General features: G+C 40.7%; 1 pseudogene; it reads left to right on the top strand.

The window, feature by feature from the left end:
• Nucleotides 1-16,158: 16,158 nt before the first annotated feature.
• Nucleotides 16,159-25,493, top strand: LOC126691289 (AAA-ATPase At2g46620-like; annotated as a pseudogene).
• The last annotated feature ends 675 nt before the right edge of the window (nucleotides 25,494-26,168 follow it).

The following is a 26,168-nucleotide window of genomic DNA, read 5'->3' as shown; positions in this document are numbered from 1 at the left end:
AAAATTTCAAGATGATCAAAGATCAATAGTCATGTCATTTATCAATTGTATAAATTCAAGTTTTTGTAGTTTAAAATAATGCATAAAAGATAAGTTTATGGATCGAATGGTAAATAACATCCGATTGATATGAAAATTGGTATGCATGTTTAGAACATATAGAACATATGATCCAACAGTAGAATTTTCAAAATATATATTCATTAACAAGTGTAAGAACCAAGTACAAGAATTCTGGGCCTTAGATTACTTGGGCTCACAATTTATTTGTAGTGGGTTTAAGGATTTCCTACAATGGGTCGTTCTCGGCAGAGGGACTCAAAGCAGCACTCAGTTGATACTCTCTCCTTGACTATTTTCTCTCAATTTTTCTGAACCCCTTCTTCTCCCAACTTTCCTCTATTTATAGCCAAGGTTAGTGGGGAGATCATGATTACAGTCACCGTTAGTGCTATTGAAGGTCCAGTATTATCTGGTTAAAGTGGTTGTTTAGGTGAAAGGGCGGTGCAACATTTATGATCTTGGAACTTGGTTCCATTTTCACCGATTATGTTCGGCAACTGACGTTCCCGTGCATATCATGACCTTCCCGGATATGACTCATGCGCTCTACCGAGAAAGATTAACCGGTCAACCCCGGGAACTTAATACCCAAAACTTGTTTTTGCTCTAAGGCAGTTTCAAGAAGGGCATAAGGTAACTGGAACTTTCTGCTGGGCCTGCGCCCAAGGCCGGTATGGGCTTGGGCCCGGGGCCTAGATGGGTCTGGGCCCAAGGCCAGTATGGGCTTTGGGAGCTCGGGGCCTAGGTGGGTCTGGGCCCAAGGCCAGTATGGGCTTTGGGAGCTCGGTGCCGTACAATAGCCCCCCTTTGATTCATACTCGGTCGCCGAGGAGAATCAAGGAGCTGCCTGGGCCTTTTGACCTCGGGAATCTTCTAGTCTAGGACTTCTGGCTGTCACTTCTCATTAATAGTCATCTCAAAAGACGCGCCGTTTCGCGGCGCCAGGCGCAGTCGTCATTATTGCCTGACGGTTCGTGAACCGAAGCGGCGCGCAAATCGGTTACGCTTGGCATTTGTTGGGTCGCTCGTATGCTGTGCCCATTTATTGCTTGATCAAGCGTTTCTTCTTTCCCCATTTCTTCTGGCTCTATAAATAGTCCTTCTCCAAACGTCATTCCATTTTTCCTTCGCCTCTGATCTTTAGTGCCTACTCTCTGCCGACCACATTTCTGTGCGCTTGCTTGCTCAGCGTTCTTTTCCTCCTTAGAACCCAAAGTAAGTCTTTCTTCCCCTTCCTGTTCCTTCAGCTTTGTTTCTTTGAGTTTATTCTTGTAGTTTTAGGCTTTATAGATGGGTTATTCTTACCTTCTAGATACCCCGGCTGCTTTGGCCACCTTTAGGAGTAAATTTAGTATTCCCAATGACGTGGACGTGGCTTACTGCCATGAGAGTGATATGGAACTCCATCGAGGGCAGGGTACAACCTTCTTTCCTTTGATGTCCATCTTAGAAGGTGGAGTTAGGTTCCCGGTAGATCCCCTCCTGATAAGCACACTCACCTACTATGGGCTGTGCCCCGACCAGCTTCCCCCCAATTTTTACCGGGTAGTTAGTTGTGTCGGCCAGTTGAACCATACCTTTGACTTACAACTAGACCACCATGATATTAACCAAATGTACAGCCTCTGTGGGAGCAAATCCACAAATTACTACTTAAAGACAAGGGATGCTCGGGTACGGCTGATATCGTGCCTACCCGATTCGAACAGGAACTCCGCCGGGGAGTTCGTCAGGGTGCGCGGCAATTGGTTTGCCGGGGAGATCCCTTGCCCCCTTACACGGCGTGAAGTGGGTTCGTACCCTCCCCTTCTTATAGTTCTTTGAGTAAAAGAAAATTTTTATTGTTAAAAGCTAACGCGTTATCTGTTCTTTTGCAGACGGCAAAGTGTTTGTTCAGAACCTCAGAGCCGTCCACGTCAGGGACCTAAACTTCGTCCTCCGTTCCGAGATCTACGTGCATTGGGACGGGCAACTCCGGGCCTCACACCTGATCCTCGGCGTGGAACCGGTTTACTCTACTTGGCAGCCTTTCAAGCAGGCGTTGATAGTTGACAGCCCCCTGCTATCGTACATAGACGTCCGGTACGTGAATTTCTTGCCGCCGAAGCTTACAACCGGGGAAGCGAGGGAATTTGGTCGGCGGTTCACTGCCGCGGACGAACTAGTTCCCCTGCGAGACGATTCCGCGGAACAGGTATCCCGGCGCCTTAGAGAGAGAGCTCACGAAGCCATACAACAAGGGGACCAAGCCCAAGAGCAGCCCCATCCCGAGGATCAACCCGCCGAGTATCAACAGCAAGTGACAGACGCGGCTAACCTGCTAGCTGAAGCGATCCAGCCCGGTGCAAGAATGGTGGCAAGAAGAGTAATGACCCTTGACAGGTTCGTGCCTGGTGCCCGGCTGACCAGCCAGCCCCCGCCTACTCAGGGTCGGGGTCCAGTTTCTCAACCTTCTCCCCCCTCGCAGTCCGGACGTGCCCGGAAGAAACAGAAAGTAATCGAGCAACATTCCACGGGCCCGGGGGACGCCGCTGTCCAGACTCCTCCCCGACCAACAGGGGGAATCGTTATCCGCGAGCCGCCGACCGAAGCCGGCACGGGGGGTGCGTCCTCCTCCCAAGTGGCTCCAGCGTGGGAGCCAAAGTTCCTTCTGGACGGCAAGCCATTGCCATCGACGGCCTCTGTTCGGATGTGGGATAAGGGCGAGGGCGGCCGTATTGCCCAAACCTTGGCCGGAGCTCTCCAACTTCCCGAGGACGTGCACGCCTTTGATGATGGGTCCGAGGAGTCCGTGGGGCGCCGGTTAGAGTGGCACGCCATTGCGGTAATTCTTTTGTCTATTTGCTCCATGTAGATTTCCTTTTGTCACTTTGCTAACCTTCGTGCTTGCTAGGCCGCTCAACTGGCTCACATTGTGGCTGCCCGGGCACGGGAGCTTGATGAGGAAAATGAGCGCGAGAAGGGGGCGCGGGAGTCAGCAGTAAAAACGGCTAAGGAAAAGGCAAAGATTGCTGAGGCTGCCGAGAAGAAGGCTGCTGCCGCGGAGAAGTTCCGAGCGTCGGCTGAAAAGAGGTGTGCAGACCTCCTGGCCAGGCAAAATGAGACGGAACTCAAACTAGCCGAAGCCCTCAGCCTCAACAATTCTCATGCCGACGAGATAGCTGATCTCAGGGCAGGCTTGGCGGCCGCGGAGCAAAAGTGGTACGACGTAGGCTTCGCCGACGCCGAGAACTCCGCAGAGCCGGTAGTGGCTCGGGCTCGGCATATGGGTTTCGAGGCCGGGTGGTTTGCTGCTCTTCAGGCAATGGGAGTTCCTGAAGACTCGCCGCTGAGAGACCCCGGCCAGATTCCATTTCCGAACCCTGTACCTGCCGTCCAGAACGCCCCGGCTGCTTTTGACGAGGAGGAGACGGCCAGTATGAGGGAGTTGGTTGAGCAAATCGACTCTCATGCCGAGCCCGAGGATATGGAGGCCACGAGCATACCTACCGTGCAGGAGCTTCTTGGTGAGGGCCAGCCTTTTCCTCTGACCGTCCAGCAGGAAGTGCCAACACCGACTCAACCTCCCAGCTGATTTTATTTTTACTTGTTAGCTTATCTTTATTTTGTTTTATTTGCCTATGTCACCGGGATGTGATGATTGAACAATTGCTTTAGTTTGTCGGTTTTATTTGCCCATGTCACCGGGATGTGGTGACTGAACAATTTCTTTTACCTGTTTAATCAGTAGTCCGTTTTCTGCTTCCGTTCCAATTTGTTGAATGAAATTATCTTTGTTTTGTGTTTTGCTTGAATTATACCAGTGCTATGGCCGCTTAATAGAATGGTACCCCCGAAAACCTGTTGTGCGGCGCTGTGAGAAATTTGAGAGCGCTATTGGACTTAGTTTTTGAAAAAAAAAAAAAAAAAAAAGGTTAGGTTTTTATCAGGATTTGGTTTAACCGAGGATTGTGCTTTCGTCCTTATAGATTTGATTGTAAGGTTCTCACCTGTTCGGCGATATTGATCGAGCCGAGGATCAGGTTTCTGTCCTTAGGATTTATTCGTAAGGTTTTCACCTGCTCGGCGATGTTGATCGAGCCGAGGGTCAGGTTTCTGTCCTTAGGCTTTATTGGCGATTCTCTTGGTGTGGTTACAGGGTCAAAAAAAAAAAAAACAGCACAGACAAAAAAGTTCATCATGCTCATAATCTTAATAGAATACAAGTTTTGGCTTACATCGATGGTTACGCGTAGAATTTCTTCAGGTTGTTGGCGTTCCATGTTCGGGGGAGCGGCCTCTCGTCCAGGTCCTCCAAGTGGTAGGCCCCTGCACCTGCGACGGCTGTGACTCTGTATGGTCCCTCCCAACTCTGAGCAAGCTTCCCTGCAGCCATGTCCCGCATGTGCCCCACTACCCTTCTTAACACTAATTCCCCGGCACTGAATTCCCTGGTCTTTACATTTCGGTTGTACCTTTGCGCCAGCTTCTGCTGATACTCGGCAAGACGTACGGTCGCGGCCTCCCTGCACTCTTCTAGCCAATCCAAATGCTCCATCATAAGGTCGGCGTTTTGTACGGGGTCAAACCCGGCGACCCGTGCACTGCATAAGCTCACCTCGGTTGGTATCACTGCTTCTGCCCCGTATGCCAGAGAAAATGGGGTTTCCCCCGTGGATCTCCTGGGGGTCGTGCGGTAGGCCCATAAAACACTGGGTAGTTCTTCTGCCCATCTTCCTTTCGCTCCATCCAACCTTCTCTTGAGCCCGTTCAAAATAGTCTTGTTTACTGCTTCAGCTTGGCCGTTGCTCTGGGGGTATGCCGGGGTTGAATACTTGTTCTTGATGCCGAGCTCGCTGCAAAAAGTCCGAAAAGCGTTGCTGTCGAATTGTAGCCCGTTGTCTGTCACTAGTGAATTCGGCACCCCAAACCTTGTAACTATATTTTTCCACACAAACTTTTTCACGTCAGTATCCCGGATATTGGCCAAGGCTTCAGCTTCAACCCACTTTGTGAAGTAATCCACAGCCACCAGTACAAAACGGCGGTTCCCCGTTGCTCGGGGGAACGGCCCGAGGATGTCAAGCCCCCATTGTGCAAATGGCCACGGGCTGCTGACAGGATTTAGATGTCCTGCCGGCTGATGGATCATTGGGGCGTGCTTTTGACATTGCTCGCACCTCCGAACGTATTCGGCGGCGTCCTTCTGCATCTGTGGCCACCAAAACCCCTGCGTCATTGCTCTGTGTGCTAAAGATCGTATGACCGCCGCATACTCCTTCATGCAGCTCGGTTAGAAGCTCCTTGACTCTTTCAGGATGCAGGCACAAGAGGTAAGGGCCCGCGAAGGACCTTCTGTACAACTTTCGGTCCGAAGATAACCAGTACCTGGGAGCCATTCGTCGAATCTTGTTGGCCTCGGCCTCATCCTCTGGAACTTTATCCTCGGAAAGAAAGTCTATGATCGGGTTCATCCAGCATGATCCGGCCACCGCCACCTGCGCGACCTCTACTCCGACCTGGTCGAGAGCAGTCTTCACACAGATGCTTGGCTCCCTTACAAGTTCAATCGTGATAAGCCTCGGGGTGTCCTCGGTAGCAGATGAGGCTAACGTGGCAAGAGAGTCAGCATGCCTGTTTTGTGACCGGGCTACCTGGGATATCTTCACCGTTCCAAACTGACCGATAATTTGCTTTGCCGTACTTAGATAAGCTTTCATTCGGGGATCCCGAGCCTCGAAGTCCCCAGTGATCTGACAAACAACCAGCCGAGAGTCCGAGTAGATTTCCACGTCCTTGGCGCCCAGATGCAATACTGCCCTCAGTCCGGCCAACAGGGCTTCATATTCGGCTTCGTTGTTCGAGGCTTTGAACCCCAATCTGAAGGAGTGTTCCAGTCGCATACCTTCAGGGGTGACTATGACAATACCAGCCCCAGCCCCCATAGCATTTGATGCGCCGTCCACAAATAACCTCCACGGGCGAATCTCCGTACTACAGATTACCTTGCCTTCACCCTTAGGTGTAAATTCCGCGATGAAATCAGCGAGGACCTGCCCTTTCACCGAGCTTCTAGGTCGGTATCTTTTGTCAAACGATCCCAACCGAGTCCCCCATTTAGCAATCTGTCCTGTGAAATCGGATCTTTTCAACAGTGATTGCAATGGATACTCGGTGAGGACGAACACTGTGTGTGCCTGGAAGTAGTGTGGTAACTTCCTCGTGGCGTGTACCAAGGCCAGAACCAACTTTTCAAGAGGCAGGTACCTTGTCTCGGCATCGACCAAGGTCTTGCTCACGTAATACACCGGCATTTGCACTCCCCGGTCCCTTAGTAACACAGCACTTACGGCATGATTGGTGACTGCAAGGTACATAAACAGATCCTCCCCGGGCTCCGGGGCCATCAACCTCAGCGCCTTTGCCAAATATTCCTTTAGTTCTCGAAAAGCTTCATCGCAGCTCTCGTCCCACTGAAACCCCTTCCACTTCTTCAGAAGTTGATAGAATGGCCGGCAGCGATCGGCAAACTTGGAGATGAATCGGTTCAGGGCGGCCAACATCCCGGTGAGCACTTGCACCTCCTTAGGATTGCTCGGTGGTTGGAGGCGATTGACGGCCTCTATTTGGTCGGGATTAGCCTCTATTCCCCGAGTGGAGATCAGATAGCCCAGGAACTTGCCAGCCCCCACTCCGAAGTGCACTTTTCGGCATTGAGGCGCAGCCTGTGTCGCCGTAGTATCTCGAATACTCACCGAAGGTCTTCAGTATGCAGCGACTCTTTTCTGCTTTTTACTACCATGTCGTCGATGTAAACTTCAACCGTGCACCCAATTTTTTCCCGGAACATCCGTGTCATCATACGCTGGTAGGTGGCCCCGGCATTCTTCAACCCAAACGGCATGACCTCGTAGTGATAGTTTGCGTTCGGGGATATAAATGCTGTCTTCTCTCGGTCCTCGGGCGCCAAGGCAATCTGGTGGTAGCCTTGGAAGGCGTCCAGGAAACTCATTCTCGGGTGCCCGTATGTGGCATCCACTAGCTGATCAATATTGGGCATCGGGAATGGATCCTTGGGACACGCTCTGTTTAGATCGGTGAAGTCCACGCAAACTCTCCATTTCCCGCTCTTCTTCTTTACTACGACAGTGTTTGCTAGCCATCTCGGGAAGAATATTTCTTTTATGACCCCGGCTTCCTTCAGTCGCTGGACCTCCAGGTTTACTGCATCGACGTGCTCCTTTGATGCTTTTCTCGGCCTCTGCTTTTTCGGGGGAAACGATGGGTCCACATTGAGTTTGTGAACAATGAACTCGGGGTCTACGCCGGGCACTTCATACGGGTTCCACGCGAAGACATCTATGTTCTTTAACAGGAACAACAACATCTCTACCCTTTCCCGGTCATTCATGCTTGTACCTATCTGGAAGTATTTGTCACTATCTGGGAGAATTCTTACCTTCAGCATCTCCTCGGCAACGTCCGCCCCATTTTCCTGGGGTATCTGTAATTGCTATGCAGTCTCTTTCTCGGCGTGCTCAGCTTGGCCGAGCTGTTCCTTTTCCCACTGGACCGCGGCTACGAGGCATTGCTTCGCCACCTGCTGATTCCCCCTTACCTCTACAACTCCGTACTCAGTAGGAAATTTTACTTTCACGTGAAGGGTGGACGGAACAGCCCCCATGGCGTGAATCCACGGCCTCCCCAGGATTGCGGTGTAAGGTGCGAATGATCGGACGACTATGAATGTAACTACAACTTCCTTGCCCTCCATGTCCACTGGGAGAGAGATTTGCCCCTCGGGAATCACAATTCTCCCATCAAACGAGACCAATGGCGTGTTATACTTTGCCAAATCCTGGGTTTTTAACCCGAGCCCTTGGAAGAGGTCCGGGTACATGACGTCAGCTCCGCTACCCTGATCAATCATCACCCTCTTCACCAGGAATCCGCCTATCTGGGCTGTCACCACCAAAGCGTCGTCGTGAGGTTGGATGGTTCCTTCGAAATCATCTTCTCCGAACGAGATGTCTAGCCGTCTAACTCTCCTTTGCTTCTTGGATGATTCTCCCTCCGCGCAAGCCACTGTCATCACCATCCTTGCCGCTGCGGCCCCTCTTGGTGCGGCATGAATGACGTTGATTACCCCCCGGGGTGGTGGAAGGGGATTCCTTTTCTGTTGGGCGCCCTGCTCGGTCTCCCGGTCAGTGGAATCTGCTACAAACTCTTTCAGGTGCCCTGCCTTCACTAACTGCCCGAGATGATCTTTCAATACCCTACACTGCTCGGTGGTGTGCCCCTTGTCTCTGTGATAGGTGCAGTATAGGCTTTGGTTCCTCCGAGATGGGTCGCCCCCCATTTTGTTCGGCCATCTGAAGAATGGCTCGTTCCTTATCCGTTCCAGTATCTTGTGCACGGGCTTTTTAAACAGCACATTAACCCCTTCGATCTGCACCTCTGGTTCCTGCATTCTGAAGTCCCTTTTCGGCTTTGGCGGCAAGATGCTTTGCCGAGATCTCCCCGTAAAAGGGGCTTTCCCCCTGCTTTGCAGCCGGTCATCCTCCAGGCATTTGTACTCCTCTATGCGTCTCATCAGTTGCCTCATATCCTCCGGGGGTCTTCTCGTCAGCGACTCCCGTAGTTCAGAATCCTCGGGGAGCCCCATCCTGAAGGTGCTAGACGTGATTTTCTCGTTTCCCCCCCCCAATCTCATTGTAGAGTTCCCAATATCGGCTGGCATAACTCCGAAGGGTTTCCCCGACCCTCATTTTCATGGAAAGCAACGCGTCGACCGGTTGTTGCACTCGGCTGCATGTTACGAACCTGCTGCCGAACTCCTGAATCAGCTCGGCGAAGCTGTGTATAGAACCTTTCCGCAACCCATTGAACCATCTCAGTGCGGTAGAGCCGAGACTAGAAGGGAATACTTTACACATCAATGCATCGTTGTGCGCATGCAACGACATCATGTGGATGTAATGACTGACATGCTCCACGGGGTCTGTCCTCCCCTCATAGGAATTGAATGGTGGACGCGTGAATCTGCTCGGCATGGGTGCCCGTTCAATCTCATCAGAGAATGGAGACCGGGCTGCCATCCGCAAGGCCCTGCTCATGGCGTCCATCGCGGCGTTGTGGGGCCGCCGCTCCTCTGGCGACTCTGACCCTTGGTTATCATATCCATGCGACCGGGAACGGTCCTGTCTACGTCGCGTCTCCCGGGAGTGACGACGTGACTCTTGAGAACGTGATCGGTCTCGGTGTTGTTGTGTAACAGATCGGCTGGAACCTTCCTCGCCACGGTTCCTCCTGGGTTGGGGGTTATGGTTCCTTTCGTGGCGCCGACCCCTTGCTTCCAGCTCCAAGTCCATTACCAATCTGCGCAACCGCTCCAGCTCCCGGTCTCTATCATCATGTTGTCGATGTGCTGAAACGTTTGAAATCGTCCGGTGTGTCTGGGCTGATCCTTCTCCCAATCCGGACCTTTCCTCTCCTCTTGGATGCTCCCTATCCTCCAGCCGCTTCTGCCTTCCCTCCACGTCGATCCCCGAGAAGATCCTGCGGAATTGCTCGGAATGTGCCCTCCTGAACGCTCCTCAGACATCTTCTTTGCTTGAGTCTCACTCGAACCACAGCTTCGTAGGATAGCCCCACGGTGGGCGCCAATTGTAAGAACCAAGTACAAGAATTCTGGGCCTTGGATTACTTGGGCTCACAATTTATTTGTAGTGGGTTTAAGGATTTCCTACAATGGGTCGTTCTCGGCAGAGGGACTCAAAGCAGCACTCAGTTGATACTCTCTCCTTGACTATTTTCTCTCAATTTTTCTGAACCCCTTCTTCTCCCAACTTTCCTCTATTTATAGCCAAGGTTAGTGGGGAGATCATGATTACAGTCACCGTTAGTGCTATTGAAGGTCCAGTATTATTTGGTTAAAGTGGTTGTTTAGGTGAAAGGGCGGTGCAGCATTTATGATCTTGGAACTTGGTTCCATTTTCACCGATTATGTTCGGCAACTGACGTTCCCGTGCATATCATGACCTTCCCGGATATGACTCATGCGCTCTACCGGGAAAGATTAACCGGTCAACCCCGGGAACTTAATACCCAAAACTTGTTTTTGCTCTAAGGCAGTTTCAAGAAGGGCATAAGGTAACTGGAACTTTCTGCTGGGCCTGCGCCCAAGGCCGGTATGGGCTTGGGCCCGGGGCCTAGATGGGTCTGGGCCCAAGGCCAGTATGGGCTTTGGGAGCTCGGGGCCTAGGTGGGTCTGGGCCCAAGGCCAGTATGGGCTTTGGGAGCTCGGTGCCGTACAACAAGTTATTGGGTGGTGTAACATTACTTAGAGTTACACCAAGTGTAACTTGAACCCAACTCATACACACACACACATATATATATTATATTGATTTCATTCCAATGGATGCTCTCACTTTTTTTTTTCTTTTTTCCCTCACATTTTTCTTGCTATATCTTTTTATTAAATATATATTTTAATAAATCAAACATTAGATTGCATCTTCTAATTATATCCTCTATATTTACAAAATTTTAAGAAGATTAAAAATAAAAACAAAATTCAGCTACAAACTTGATTGTAGCAAATGGCTATAACTATACTCAATATCTTTTTATTATTATATGTAAATTTTAACAAATTTATTATTGGATTATATTTTCTTTCTATATTCTCCATGCTTATAAAATTTCTAGAAATTAAAAAATTAATAACTATGTCATCAATTAAATGTTTAAATTTCAAGTTTTTATAGTCTAAAATTATGTATAAAAAAATTATGGATCAAATAGTAAATAACATCCGATTGATACAAAAATTGATATGCGTATTATAAAGAACATGCAACTCAATGGTTAAATTTTCAAATTATGTAATCATGTTAATTTTTTTAGTGGAAGTTGTAACCATTAGCTACAACTAAGTTTATAGCCAAACTTTATTCAAAACTCAACAATTCTGTTATCAATCAAATGTTTATATTTAAAGTTTTTATAGTCTTAAATTATGCATAAAAATTAAGTTTATGAATCAAATAGTAAATAATATCCAATTTGAATGAAATTTGAAGTACATTTTAAATATATAAAAGAAATGAAATTCAATTGTTAGATTTTCAAAATATGTAATCATGTTAATATTTTAGTAAGAGTTTGTGGGCAAACTTTATCCTTAATACATAAAGAAATTCGATAATTCTCATTGATTCAACTAGTACAAATTGAGAGGAGAAATACAAAATTGGTTTGGCCTGAAAACAATAAATAATTATTAAATAATTATCATCAAAAGATGACATAAATTCAAATTTATCACATATATATATGTACATGTAAATTAGTCTATTATTGGTAGGGTCATAGATTGTATTCTAAGAAATATCCTAGGCGTTTGGCTATCTTTTATTTATATATATATATATATATATTTTTTTTTTTTTTAAATTATTCCCAATTTGTGTAATGTTACATTCACAAATTAAATTTATATGTATGTTACAAAATATATTTAGCATAGTAGCTTTAATGTAATTAGTTTAGGATTAAAAGTTTATTCCAATCATTAAAAGTATATTCCTTTTTGGCTTTGGTTTTGTGTAATTTTAATTTACTAATTTCAATTGCTATGGAAATTTGGAAATAAGACATTATTCAAATTCTTTTACAAAATGAGTAGATTGAATTAACCCACGTCAATAGCAATTAAATAATTATTTTAAACTGCATTTAAATAATATTGACTATCGATCATTAATTTTTTTATTATTATAAATATGATTGAATTTCAACTTATAATGTTCACTCTATGATGATTGCTTTATATTATTAAGTTAAAACATCAATTGATTTTTTGTGTAGACAAATCCAAATACGATATCTGACAATAAGAAACTTTACTAATTAAACTAACTGGAACTCACTATTTTAGTATCTATTCAAATTACTAATAATCTTGCAAAATCTTATCTAAATTTTTTTTTTTTTGGAATGAAGCTGCAAATGTTAAAAAAGGTTATAACATTGAGGTGTGGAGGGACATCTTCCTTCCACACTGATAAACTTGTGACATGTTTCACATGTTTATCAAGATTATGAACTACAAACTTATCACATCTTGTGTGCATAACTAATATTTCGGAAGGCTTCTATAAGGAACTTTGCATCAGAAATCGGATGGCCAAAGGATGCCAATGACTCATCCTTATCTCTCAAGGTGTTAATGATCACTTTTGAGTCTCTCTCAAGAATGATTGAGTTAGTGCCAATATCCTTCGGAAAACTAAAGCTTGAACAGCTGCCATGGCTTCAACTTCAGCAACCAAGTAAGGGAGACTGGGAGAGTAATATATATATATATATATATATATATATATTGATTGGTTTCAGTCCCGTTTGATACTGCATAACTCAATATGCCTTTCTGAGTTATCATGCCATATAATTCAATATGTAGGGAGTCCACTGCTAGTAGGGATTTTCGGGATTGTTTCTGGTTCATGAGAAAGAAACAAAATTAACAAACTCTATTAAATTTCTAACCAAAGCATTCCATGGGAGAGAAGGTTCATAAATTTATGGGAAATACTACCTCGTAAGTGCTTGGGCTTGAAAGAAATTTCTCATATTTTATGTAACTGCCATTTCATTTTAATTTTTTTTTTCATCCTATACCCTTTCACTAGAATCTCTATTGCCATACATACGCTTCTCCAAAATAATATATACCCAATAGGTGGTTTCAATATCAGATTTTGAGTCGACCACTTAGCAGTGATGTCTGTGGGTGTCTTCCTCCCACTTTTTCTATGTGTGTATATGTAGTAGTGGTGTGCAAGGTGTAAATAAATTGAATAGAGTTACTACCAATCACCAATGTGTATAATAGCAGTATTTTAGCTTCTTTTTTTTTTTTTTTTTAATACAATAAAATTTCATCTTATGGTATTTACTCCTTATAATGATTGCACTATAAGTGCTATTTTCCTGAAAATCTAGAATTACTCTACATCTACAGATGATACGTTTCCTTAACTTTGATGATTTAGGAAATGGTTTTGGTTTAGTGCAAGAAAAATGCAAAAATGTGTTTTACACCCTTCTAAGTTTTGAGATTGTTTTCAAATTAAAATCTCGATTTTTCAAAACTTATAATTCCAAGGACTATTACAATGATGTAAATGTGCTCCTTCCATTATAATCCATCACATTTTCATAAAAAATTATAGGACCACAACTTATTACACACACTTTGTCACAACTCTCCTATATCAATGGTTGTGAGTAGTAAAGAAAAAATTGTGGATTCATGTGAAAGTAATAGGCAATCAATCACAGTTCACCACATAAAATAATTGTAGCAAAGTGTATTTAATAAATTGTGGTCTTAGAATTACTGCATTTTTATTATTTACCTACCCAATACAATTGTTTTGTGTGGAATAATGGATGTTGATGCATTCCATGGTGTATAGTAGTAGTATGTAATTTTTCGGACTATTTTATATATTATATACTTGATTTTTATAATAAACATGTTTTGAATTTCGAGCACTTGGATGGAGGCCTTCAACACCTCTAAATTAGCTCACAGGATAAACTTGTGTTAATGATATCCAACGCTTATCAAATACCAGAAAATGTTGTGCTATTCATTTTTTAGGTTGTTATCAAACACAAGAAACTAAGTCAAGATTTTTTTTATTATATATAAATAAAATGACACATTTTTCAACTAAAAAAAAAAGCTTTATGTCCAACAAAAAGGGAGCATTAAAACGAGTTGGATGTGACTTAATTAAAACCCTTAGGCTCCTATAATTGGTGCGCCCCACGGGTCAGCTACCCTTTAATTTGCCCTTTTTCCATTCGTCAACCCTAAACTTTGAGAACTTGGTTGGAGGCCTTAGGGACCTCTGAATTGGCTAATTTTGAAACCGTTGAAAAAAAAATCAGATTCTAATTTCTAAAGCTTCCGGCTTTGTAGCATTTGGACCTTGGAAGAAAGATTTACATGCGTTTAAAGTTGGCTGATTCAGAATTTTGCACTTGAACATTATTTTTTGTGATTTTGCTGGATTGATGAAGATGCTTTAGGGATGTCATTTGTTCCAGGTTATAGAGAAATTTTTCTACTTCAAAAAAATACAAATTTTTTGGCTCCAATTTTTGCGGTGTGTCACCCGTTTGTGCTCAAAGTAGGTACTCGGCGCTGATTACGTGCAGAAAGTGGGATTTCTCCATATTTTTCTACCAATTTATTGAGCTTGGATCTTAATCCTCCAACCTCGGATTGGTTCAAATACGGTATTGTCGGAAAGCTCTCGGTACGTACTATGAGAAAGTACCAGCTTTTTGTCTCAACGCTCCCATCTTGGAAAACTGCAATCATGGAAAGAAAACCACTTAAACAAAGTAAAATTCATGTCTAACACTTAGTAAATTACTAATTGTTAGATTTTTTTTTTTTTTTTTTTAAATGTTTTTGCGTTATCTCACGTGTTTTAACTCCGATTAAGGTCCAAAAGCAGTCATTTTGAAGGAAATTCAATTTTCTTCAATATGAGCTCAAATGTCTCTCAATCGAATGGTTGGATCTTGGACAATTTACGGTCAAGTTTGGGTTGACCGCAGTCAAACTTCGTCAAAATTGGGGAAAATATTGGTTTTGATTAAAATTGAGGTCCGGGGGGTATCTTTGAGTTTCTTTGACTGTTAGTCAACCCGATTGAGGCTTGGGCCACTAAGGGTAGTTTTGTCATTTTGTCTCTTGAACCAGAAAATTGGGTGATCCAACATCCGAACGGGATAAAATTAAATTTTTTTTTTTTTTCATATTCCGACAGTCCCATGATCAAATTATATATTTTGAAATTTTTGAAATTTTGCAAGTAAGTTGAGAGTAGACAAAATATGGTGTCTACTTGCTTAATCTTAGCTTCCATTTCTTCTTGCACAAAACATAGAAATGGCTCAATTTCCTCAGCTATTAACACATTAGGACATTTCATAATTAAGTAACTAATGCTCCGTTTGTTTTGAAGTAAAATATTTTTTGAAAAATATTTCCCATTTTTAGGTGTTTGTTTTAAGGTAAAATATAGTCAAGCTTGTAAAATATTTTCCGTTGATCGTAAATCCTTTATAAAAAGTTATAAAATGTTTTATCTTTGAAATTTTGATAAAACATTTCCTAAAAACATATATGCTACGTTTGTTTTGCCTGAAAAGGCTTTTAGGAAATTATTTTACAACCTTGTGTGTGTTTGGTACCTACGGAAAATTGGGTCAAATGGAAATTGCTTTACACGTTGACTATAAAAAACCCCTTCTTACCCGTAAAACCATTTTACCTTCAATTGTTTTACACTTCTCATACACTCCTCACACACACTCACAAACATCACACACTTTCTCCAAGCTTAGCTGTGACCACTCACCACGAGAGAGAGATAGAGAGCTCCACCTTCTCCTTCATGCCAGTCCAAGCTCCATCCACAGTTAAACGAGCGTTGCCGATCCATACACCTCTGCTCCGATTAGTTTCCTCCACTATTTGAGTTCTATTTGAGTCTGACGACCTCACCTCACCTCCGATCCACACACCTCCACCCAGCTGTCACTCTCCCTCACGCCAGAAAAGCCATACCCTCCTCCAACATCTCTAATCCGTCGCCGGCAAAGCCAAGCTCTCAAACCCACCCTCAATCTCTCACTCTTTCTTCCTCCTCTCACCGAGTATATTATGTATATGTTGTGAATAAATGTTTTTATTTTGATTTTTGGTTGTGTTAAGTGTATATTTTGAAATTTTCTGTTATAAAATTTGTTTAGAAGCTAAGAAAATGTGAAAAATTTGTAGGAAAATAGCATTTTTAGAATGTTACCAAACACCAGAAATCATTTTCCAAACTATTTTCCATTGTAAAACCAAACACCTAGATTTCATTTTCCTTACGGGAATTCATTTTCTCCTGCATTCATTTTAAACCCAGAATTCGATTTACATAGAGCCAAACACAGCCATAATGGCTTTCCCTCCCTCTTCTAGTTGCTAGGTCACTGGTCTAGTGGACGAAGACATCGCTCTGGTGACCGATAACGATGGTTCAGTGGCTAGTGACTCCGCTTCGTGACCAGTGCTGGCAGTTTGGTGTTCATAGACTTCGCTCTGCGAATGGCGCTGACAATCTAGCGGCAGGAGATGCCTCACTAGTGATCAATGCCAATAGTTCAATGGCCGGAGATGCCACACTTGCGACCGGTGTTGATGGTTCAGTGGCCAAAGACATGCATTGCAACCGGTGTAGGAGGTCCAGTAATCGAAGACGTTATTTTGTCGACCAATGTTGGCTATTCGGTTACCAAAAATACTACTCTGATAGTGATCATCAGTAGCCCGATCATTGGAGTCATCACTTTGACTGCCAGTTCCAGCGGTCTGGTCATCAGACCTCCAACACCAACAACTTAGATGTTGAGCCATCAGTTTTAGTAGTTTGCTTGAAAAATTTTACTTGTCATACCATATAGTCATTCCATATACCTGAAAATAATTTACTAAAAATTTTATATGTAAAATATTTTATTTTACTTCAAAACAAACAGAGTGCAAGTAAAACACTATTGATTCTGATTTTCAAGAATGTATTGAATTGTGTCCGAGCATGTGATTGCAAAGAACGAAACCAAGCACATATTGAATCCAAAGATTTCAATGCAAGAGCTGGGTTCTCGTCCAAGACTAATTCGGTTTCTTTTATGGTCAGGTCCAAGTTCTCTGAAGAATGGAAGAGAATCCCTGAAACAAAAACATAATAAATAAAACATACAAATACCAAGAAACATGAGAATGAGAATATTTCTGACTAAATTGTGTTTGAGGAATTGACTCTGAGAGTTACGTATATTAATGTGAAGATTAGTGAGCCAATTGATGCAACTACATTGGATTGAGATTGTTTAGCGGGTCGAAGACCCAATTGGGGAAATAATGGTTTGAGCTCGTTTCTTAAGGCTTTACTGAACTTTAAGATAGAGAACCATTCATGGGGATGGAAAATTGAAACAAAAGAGAGTGAAAAGTTAACTGCTGTGGGAGAAATTAGAAGGTGTTGAAGAAGAGCAACAGAAAAAGAACAAGAACAAAAACAGGAAGGAAGTTCACAGTCATTGGCTGTGACATGTATGCTTTGATAAAGGGTTCTAAAGGGACAACTTACACAATTGGGTGCATTTTGCTATGTAATGGCACCAAGGACTTGCTTGAGAGGTCAGCAAGTCCTAAATCCCCTTTGTTGAACCTCCATGGTCGCCACCAGCCGCCGCCACGAGTCACAATTGAAGATCCGTGCTCTGCTTTCGTTTTCGTTTTCATTTTCATTTTCATTTTTTCTCTTTTAGGCTAACACAGTAAGTTTGTCTTGTCTCATTTTGATGGGTTTGTCACAGAGAGCTTTGTATTCTTCTAATTATAACTTTTTTAGAGATAAATTTCGATATTTGATTTGAATTTGTTTGAAATTTATGTAATGTTCATCTATTTTTTTGCAAAATTTTAAACCCTAACTTTTGATCCATAGGTGGCTAATCTATAATTAACCTTGTAATCATATATAATACTACATAATAAAAAGTTGGGTTTAGACATCGTGATTGCATCAAATTGCAACTTACAAGCTTTTCCAACCTAACACAAGTTTGTCGAATTGAGAAATTCTAAACCCAACCCAACCTATCATATGTGTAGAAACCAACCCAACCTCACCAACATGGATTGGGTTGGGTTGGGTCGATGGGTTGCGATTACAATATATAAATATATATATATATATATATATATTTTTATGAGGTGCTCTTATGTTTCTTGCATTGCCTTGTAAAAAATTGGATTCTCATTAATTATTTAATACTTTTATAATAAATTATTACAATTCACATAATATGCTTAAATTATATTGAAAAATTCTGAATTTATCAAAACAAATTCTTAAAATACCAAATACGTCGAAGTAAGAAAATAAAAATAAAAATAATTATATATATTTATATATTTATATATATATATATATTGTGGGTCATATGGGTTAAATAAAATTAATAAATTATCAATCATAACTTAACCTGACCTGAGAATCAAGATATAATTTCATTCCATCAACCCACAAAAATTGACGTGAGGCGTTTAAGTTGGATTGGGTCAATTTCGTCGGGTTAGTGCGTTTGATGAACACTCCTATATGTTGTGTCAAACATTCTTTGTGCTCTTTTTCCCAAATACTAATTTGTGGTCAGCATTAAGTACCGTTTGTGGTTAGGTGACAAATTGGACGTTTTCAAAAATCTGGTTAGGACTTATCATTAGCCAAAACCTCAAAAATAATTTTTGTATTTGACCATTCTTTCAAATTCTTTCCAACCCACAGGGCCACAACAGCATAATTTGGAGCTGGCACTGCTAACGGCTAGTTGGGAACGTGACCCTCCAACGGTCAAACAGCCCAGCAACTCGTTGGCTAAGGCTAACTCAAAATTATTTTATACCTGCTTTGTTTTTATTAGTACAATTTACTAATAATTCTAATTAATAAGTAGTAATTTTATTGAAAGATAATTATTAAGTTTTATAAAATACCGTGGGTTCCAGTTAGTTCAATTGGTAAAGTTTTTTATGGTTGTATAAGAGATCTAGAATTCAATCTCCGCCTACACCAAAAATTGATTAGTGTCCTGATCTGATGATAAAAAGCTATCATCAGGAGCAAACGTCATAGGTTGAAACTCTCTAAAAAAAAAAAAATTTATAAAATACCAATATTTTCATAAAATTTTTACAACAAATCTTAGATGACAAAATTATTATTAGTTTTAATTTAAATTCACAAATTAAAATTTTTTTTACCTATCTATAATAATTTATCTTTTAAAATTTACTATAAAATTATTGTTACAATATTACGGACATTTCTCGATAATAAATCATATTAAAGGGTAAACAGATACTTGTGTCCCCACGTCCCGACAAGTCACGTGTTACGGATCTCAAAGGCCACCAAACCCTGTATTAAACTCTGCTTTATTAATTCCCTCTTGCTTCCGACCTTTCTTTGCCTTACCAAACCACCTACCTCCATCACATTTAATTACAGATTTGCCATCCTATAATATATTATTGTCTAGTATTAGTCATTGAAGTTGCTTTAAGAAACTCTTATTTTATTTTATGTTTTTTAGGTGAGTGAAATAAATCAGTTTAAATACTAATACTGCAATACGCTGTCACAAATAAAATAAAAACAATGATTGAAAAATAATGCACAGATTTATGCTATATTAGTGGTCTGGCTTCAAATTTCAAGCCCTCAACTAAAGAAGGCATCTTTCTGAGTGAGACTTGCCACCCAATAGTTTTAAAAAAAACAATGGTCATCCAATATGTAAATGTGAAAAAGAGAAAAAGTTCAAAAATGATATTTTATGAAAATATTTTGTAAATACGTTTTAGATTTCCTATTTAGTTGGAAATAATAATCGTATTAGTTATTATTTTTAACCCAAATTAAGACTCAATATTTAAGAGTTACATCTCTCTCTTTTTTCTTTTTCTTTTTTGAGAAACATTAAGAGTTACATCTCCAACTAAGAAACAATATCAGTTTGGTTGCTAAAAATTAACTTTACATTTAACTAGCCAACGTTAATACAAACACACACCTTTTACACATTAAATCACAAACTTATATGGTAACAAGTAATACATGCTGTTTAATTATTTATTTCTATTGGCACTCTGAAACCATTCATGCCTTTGAGATATTTTGAAACTCACGAGTCACTACACTAATGCTAATGCTTTATGAATTGCTATCACTCCACTAACTAATCACCTACATCTTGTCACCCTAAAGTAAAATTTTGTCTCTCCATTGCATGTATACATTTATATATTAGTCTTTTTTTTTTCTTCTTCGTAAGTGTTGGGTCAATTTGATACACATGTCAATCTTTAATTAGCTGTTTTCAAACCGGAATTTAATTAGTCAGGGGAAGTTGAGCCCGCTACTTGCATCAACAAGTTACACTCATGCAATAAGTCAACAAGAGGAATATATAAAAACAAAATATTAACTAACGATTGTGATTTATATCAGTGAATCATAAAAGTGGGGGAAATTTGAGGTTAGGTAAAGAGAGAGAGAGAGAGAGCACGTTTTACGCATGCTTCAAAACAAACAAACAAAATAAATCCATGAAGGGTCATGCTAACGAGTGCCCTAAAACAAAATAAATCCATGAAGGGTCATGCTAACGAGTGCCCTTAGGGCACTCATTAATAATTCATTTCAAGAAAGTTTTGATACCATTTTTATTGGAAATGAAAAAAATTGTCAAAATATTAATTTTTTTTTTTCATTTTCCATAAAAATTTTCTTTAAATGAATTATTAACTAGTGTCCTAAGGACACTCGTTAGCATTTCCCATAAATAAATCCAACTTTTGTTATACCAGCCATTAAATTGGTATTGGTAATCCTAAAAAATGTACTAGATAAAATATGGGTTGTATAGGCATGCACTTTTCATTATTATTAGAGGTGAATTCAAGTTACACCTAGTGTAATTCATATAAACTTACACCTTTTTTGCACCATAGATTTCTAAAAAATCTAACTGTGAAAAAACCCTCATTAAATGCTATTGTTTTCCACTTTATTAACTAATTAATACTAGCATTCTCTCTCTCTTTCTCTCTCTCCTTATTTATTACTTTCCACCATATAATATTTTCTTTAACATAATCTAACAAAAAAAAAATTGAAAAATAATCCCATAATTATATATTTATAATTGACCTACTTTTAAGTGATTGATATCACATAATCTCAAGACTTTGAGAATTCTTTATGTAACTTTATGAATGTTTAAAAAATATAAAGTTTTAGTTAAAAAAAAAAAAAGGAAAAAGAAAAAAAAGAAGAAGAGGTAATAAGGTGGAAAGCAATAAATAAGGAATTATTTTTCAATTATCTTTGTTAGATTGTGTTGAAGAAAATATTATATGTTGGAAAGCAATAAATAAGGAGAGAGAGAAAGTGAGAGAGAAAGCTAGTATTAATTAGGTAATAAGGTGGAAAACAATAGCATTTAATGAGGTTTTTTTAACCGTTAAATTTCTTAGAAATCTACGGTGTAAAAAAGGTGTAAGTTTATAAGAGTTATACCAGGTGTAACTTGAATCCATCTCTTATCATTAATAATGAAAATATAATGGCTGGTGTGGGGCCCAATAATTTATGGGTCAGGTCCCTTTGCTCGTGGGAAGTCTAAGGGCCCAAGCCAAAGACAGCAACGGCCCAAGCTCAATAACATAAAACCCAAATGACCCGGAGATGTTGCCGAGGACAGTTTGGTCCTCGGCATACCCAAAATTCCACCAAAAAAGAGGGGCAAAAACGGTATAGGACCAGACTGGATAGGGGATCTAAAATATCTCGGGAAAGTTGCCCTCATTACCCTTCCCAGATAAGACCCAGCATACAGTAGAGCCGGATTCTTTGGATTTATCAACCATCACCAGCAATTCTGGGATTAGACTGACGGGACAAATATCAGTCTCGTAAAAGTCGACCCTACACGTGGACGAATGATAGCAAACGTAGGCTAATATAAAAGAGAAAGTAAGTAATCTGGATAAGGGGGGGACATTGGACAAAAAACCAAGGACTCCCATCCTACCACAAGGAGAAAAGACTTCATGGGTGTAAACTACTTAAAGAAGTATGCATACCGCAAAAAATGACCGCCGGACAACCGGAGGAGGACCTTAATGATCCTCGGACAAAGTCCGAGGAGTCCAACCCCTCAGGGTGCAATGCTAGAAGGCTTAAATGTTCAAATCCAACTCTTATTTTTTACATGAATTCCTCTAAAAATAGGACCGGACCATCGCCCTGTAATCAAAGGCAAGCCTTTCAAAGCCCACTCTCTACAAATCATATTGTGAGGGATCTTTCATGTATGAGTCCAACATCATCATTGGGCCTTTAAAGAAATCGTGTCCCTACAGCTGGTATAACAAAAATCTAGACTGAATTTGGTTTACAATTTGTTGAAAGAAGGAAAAAAATTGAATTTAGTAATTGGATAAGTGGAAAACATGGTTGGCAAATTAAAATAATTTTGGCGAAAAACACATTTTGGTCCCTACATTTTCAGCCGATTTCCGTTTTAGTCCCTAAGTTTTTTTTTTTACCGCTTTTAGTCCCTCTCCTGAAAAACGCTTCCATTTTAGTCCCTATCGTTACATCAGAAACGGATATTGCAGACATGGCAAATGGCAAAGTTAAATAATAATAAACTAATGTCCACATGGCCTAAATTAATAATAAAAAATATTTTTTAATGCCACATCAGCATCTAAATTAAAAAAAATTAATTTATTAATTTTAACTAAATAAAAAAAATTAAAAACTAAAAATCTTATGAATTGAGATCTAAGTGTGCCTTGAACAAGAACAACAGGAACACAAACCCAGATCCAAGAACACAAACCCAGAAATTATTTAAAAAAAAAAAAAAAACTAACCAAAGCCAGAAATTCCGATCTCAAAGCCAACCCACAACCACCAAAATAAAACCCACAACAACCCAGGCCAAGAAAATCAACCCACAGCCACAAACCCACTAAAAATTGAAAAGCTTGAGTGCCTGCGTGGAACTCCAACTCGGAGTTGCAGTAGATGATAGGTCGTACAACATTTTCCTCTCTGAAGTCCGAATTACAAAGTTACAATCCCCACAGTGCAAGCCCTAATTTCCATAAATCCTATTAATTATTCAAATCCTAAATTCTCACCCACAAAATTTCTCTTTGATTTTCCCTTACTTTCTTGGGAAAGCCGAAGCCTTTTTCTTTTTACACGCCTAAAATGGCTTCAAAGCCACGAAACCCACATCATTTGCTCTGCAAGCGCTTCTTGTACCTCCGCCTCAGCGAGTTACGGGGGGTGGGACGAGCTGAAACTCGTCAGCGACTCGGAGTGCTCCGGTGAGTCGGATCAGTTTCGTAATTTCCTGGTTTCTGTAGGGATCGATGATAGAAAGCACATATTTGTGTTTCTTTTGGGGCTTGTGTGTGCCTTGGCCATTTCTAGGGTTAGGGTTTCTTCGATTGTTGTGTTTAGCTTCTGTTTTGGTTTTTGCTATTGGGTTTTCGTGGGTTTGTGGCTGTGGGTTGATTTTCTTGGCCTGGGTTGTTGTGGGTTTTATTTTGGTGGTTGTGGGTTGGCTTTGAGATCGGAATTTCTGGCTTTGGTTAGTTTTTTTTTTAAAAATAATTTCTGGGTTTGTGTTCTTGTTGTTCTTGTTCAAGGCACACTTAGATCTCAATTCATAAGATTTTTAGTTTTTAATTCTGTTTTTAATTTTTTTTATTTAGTTAAAATTAATAAATTATTTTTTTTAATTTAGATGTTGATGTGGCATTAAAAAATATTTTTTATTATTAATTTAGGTCACGTGGACATTAGTTTATTATTATTTAACTTTGCCGTTTGCCACATCTGCAATATCCGTTTTTGATGTAACGGCAGAGACTAAAATGGAAGCGTTTTTCAGGAGAGGGACTAAAAGCGGTAAAAAAAAAAACTTAGGGACTAAAACGGAAATCGGCTGAAAATGTAGGGACCAAAATGTGTTTTTCGCCAATAATTTTTTTAGGAGTAAAACAATAAAACATGATAAATTTAATCGGCTGTAAAAAGGGGATAAAAAGTTGGTTGGTAATTGAAAAGTGCCAAACGTTTTAGAAGATCAAAAAAAAAAAAAAAAAAAATTCTACTTTTGTCATTTGCTGAATGTGGTGCATGGGAAGATACAGATTAATGAGGATTGAGGTTACGTAAGATGATTTAATGCTAGAGCTTCTTTGGCTTATAGTTAGCAATTTGAGGGCATCATGAAAATCCATTAGTTTAAGATGGAGATGATTTTGGTCAATGGATTTTGGCAAAATTGGAGCTTTTTATTTTTGGATATCACAAAACTAAGGCTTTGAGTTGAGAGATTTGTTGGAAAACTGGCTGATCTTGTTTAAGCTTAGAGCATTCACACTCGGTCTTGAGAATGCTATATGTTGCTATATTTTAGCATTAAATCATTAAAATGATGCATTACTTGGACTGCCAATTGTAAAAAAATTTACAATGTTGCTTCAGTACCATCTTATATGCAATATGGTACTATAGCAAGATTGTATAATAAATTGTAAAATAAAAAAAATAAAAAAATAAAAAGAAAATTGCACTTTACCCATCTGTGGTTTGGCCCTTTTTAACAGTGCCTACCCGTGGTTTAAAAGTTGTCACTTAACCCACCTCAGGTGACCTCCATTAGACCCCCGTTACCCACCTCTCCCTTTTCACTGTTAATAGGGGTAAATGTGTCTTTTTCATTATATTTTATGGCTCTCTCCTCTTTTCTCTCCTTCTTCTTCTTCTTCATAATCAAAACCCAGAAATGTATATAGAATGATGCGTTTAACGTTCTTACCCAATGCCCACTGCAATTGCCAAACATACCTTTACAATGACAAGAAAACCAATACACCTACAGTCACAAACAAAGCCACAAATCCATGTGAACATACACCCACAAATTCGCTAGCCTTCCACTGCTAAATCCAAAAATTGACTACTTAATTCTTGAAAACAATCACAAAATAAAATACAAAAATTAAGAATAAATGGTATCCACCAGTTTGCTGGATTCTATCTTTACCCTAGGCTTTCTCTCTCTAAAGCTCTAACCCCTTCTCTTTTGCTGGGTTCTCTAAAAAAAAACCTCCAGATTTGCAAGTAAAAAAAAAAATTTTGCAAAAAAAACCCCAGCAAAGACCAGCAAGGCAACGGACGGTGGAGATCTGTTCCTTTCACGCATCCTTCAACTTTCGAAACCATCTCCATGGAAGAAGATCTCAAAAATAAGGTAAAGTTCGACCTCGAATCTTTCCTCAAAGGCAAATAGTATTACCATCGTCTAGGCCGTGTTTGAGGCGTAGCTTTCTCTTGTACGGTCCTTCGGGGACAGGGAAATCGAGCTTCATGGCAGCCATGGCTAACTTCTTGTCCCATGATGTTTACAACATTGATGTCTCCAAGGTCTCGAAAGATTCAAATCTGAACTCGTTATTATTAGGAACGACGAGTCGTTCTATTATTGTGATCAAAGATTTTGATCGGTTTCTGCTGGAGAAACCAAGGACCGAGAATTTATCAATGATAATGAAGTTTATGGATGGGATATTGAACTCGTGCATCACTGAAGAAAGATTGATGGTGTTCACAATGAATAGTAAAGAATATTTGCTCATTGACACGGCTATTCTTAGACCGGGTCGAATCAATGTTCATATTCATTTCCCTTTGTGCAAATTTCTTTAGAGAGCTCATTCCTTTTTTTTAGGGTTCTAATTCGGTTCTAATTTTTACTTATATAGTAAAGAGGATTTTCTAACGGAAAGGGCAAATGTGGGTAACGAGGGTCTAACGGAGGCCACCTCAGGTGGATTAAGTGGCAACTTTTAAACCACGGGTGGGCATTGTTAAAACGGGCCAAATCATAGGTGAGTAAAGTGCAATTTCCCCTAAAAAAAAGTTTTTTATTGTATGATTCTTCTCTCTCCTCTTTTCTCATTATTTCATTTCACTTTCTCTTTCTTCCTTCTCTTTCTTGTTTTGCTCTCTCATCTTCAAACCCAAAACCTGTGGTGGAAATGAACACCATCACCAAGCCACCATGGTCAGACCCACTGTCACAGGCCCCACCGCAAGCCACTTGACCAAGCCATACGACCCGCATTCTCTTTGTCTTCTCCATGGGTCATGGCTCCGTCGCGGGTCATGGATGCATCAAGTCTGGCGTAGGTCGTGGGTCGTGGCTCTTTTAAGTCTAGTGTGGGTCGTGGGTTGTGGGCCTCTCAAGTCTGGTGTGGGTCATGATGGGTTGATTTATGGTTTATGGGTTTTGGGTTGGAATTTGCTATGGGTTTTGATTTATTAATGGATTTTGGGATGGGTTTTGCCTTTTGGATTTAGATTTTGTGGGTTTTAGTTGTG

This window comes from Quercus robur, chromosome 7 (genome assembly GCF_932294415.1).
Source record: "Quercus robur chromosome 7, dhQueRobu3.1, whole genome shotgun sequence".
Taxonomy (NCBI): Eukaryota; Viridiplantae; Streptophyta; class Magnoliopsida; order Fagales; family Fagaceae; genus Quercus; species Quercus robur.
This window is presented reverse-complemented; position numbering and strand designations above follow the sequence as displayed.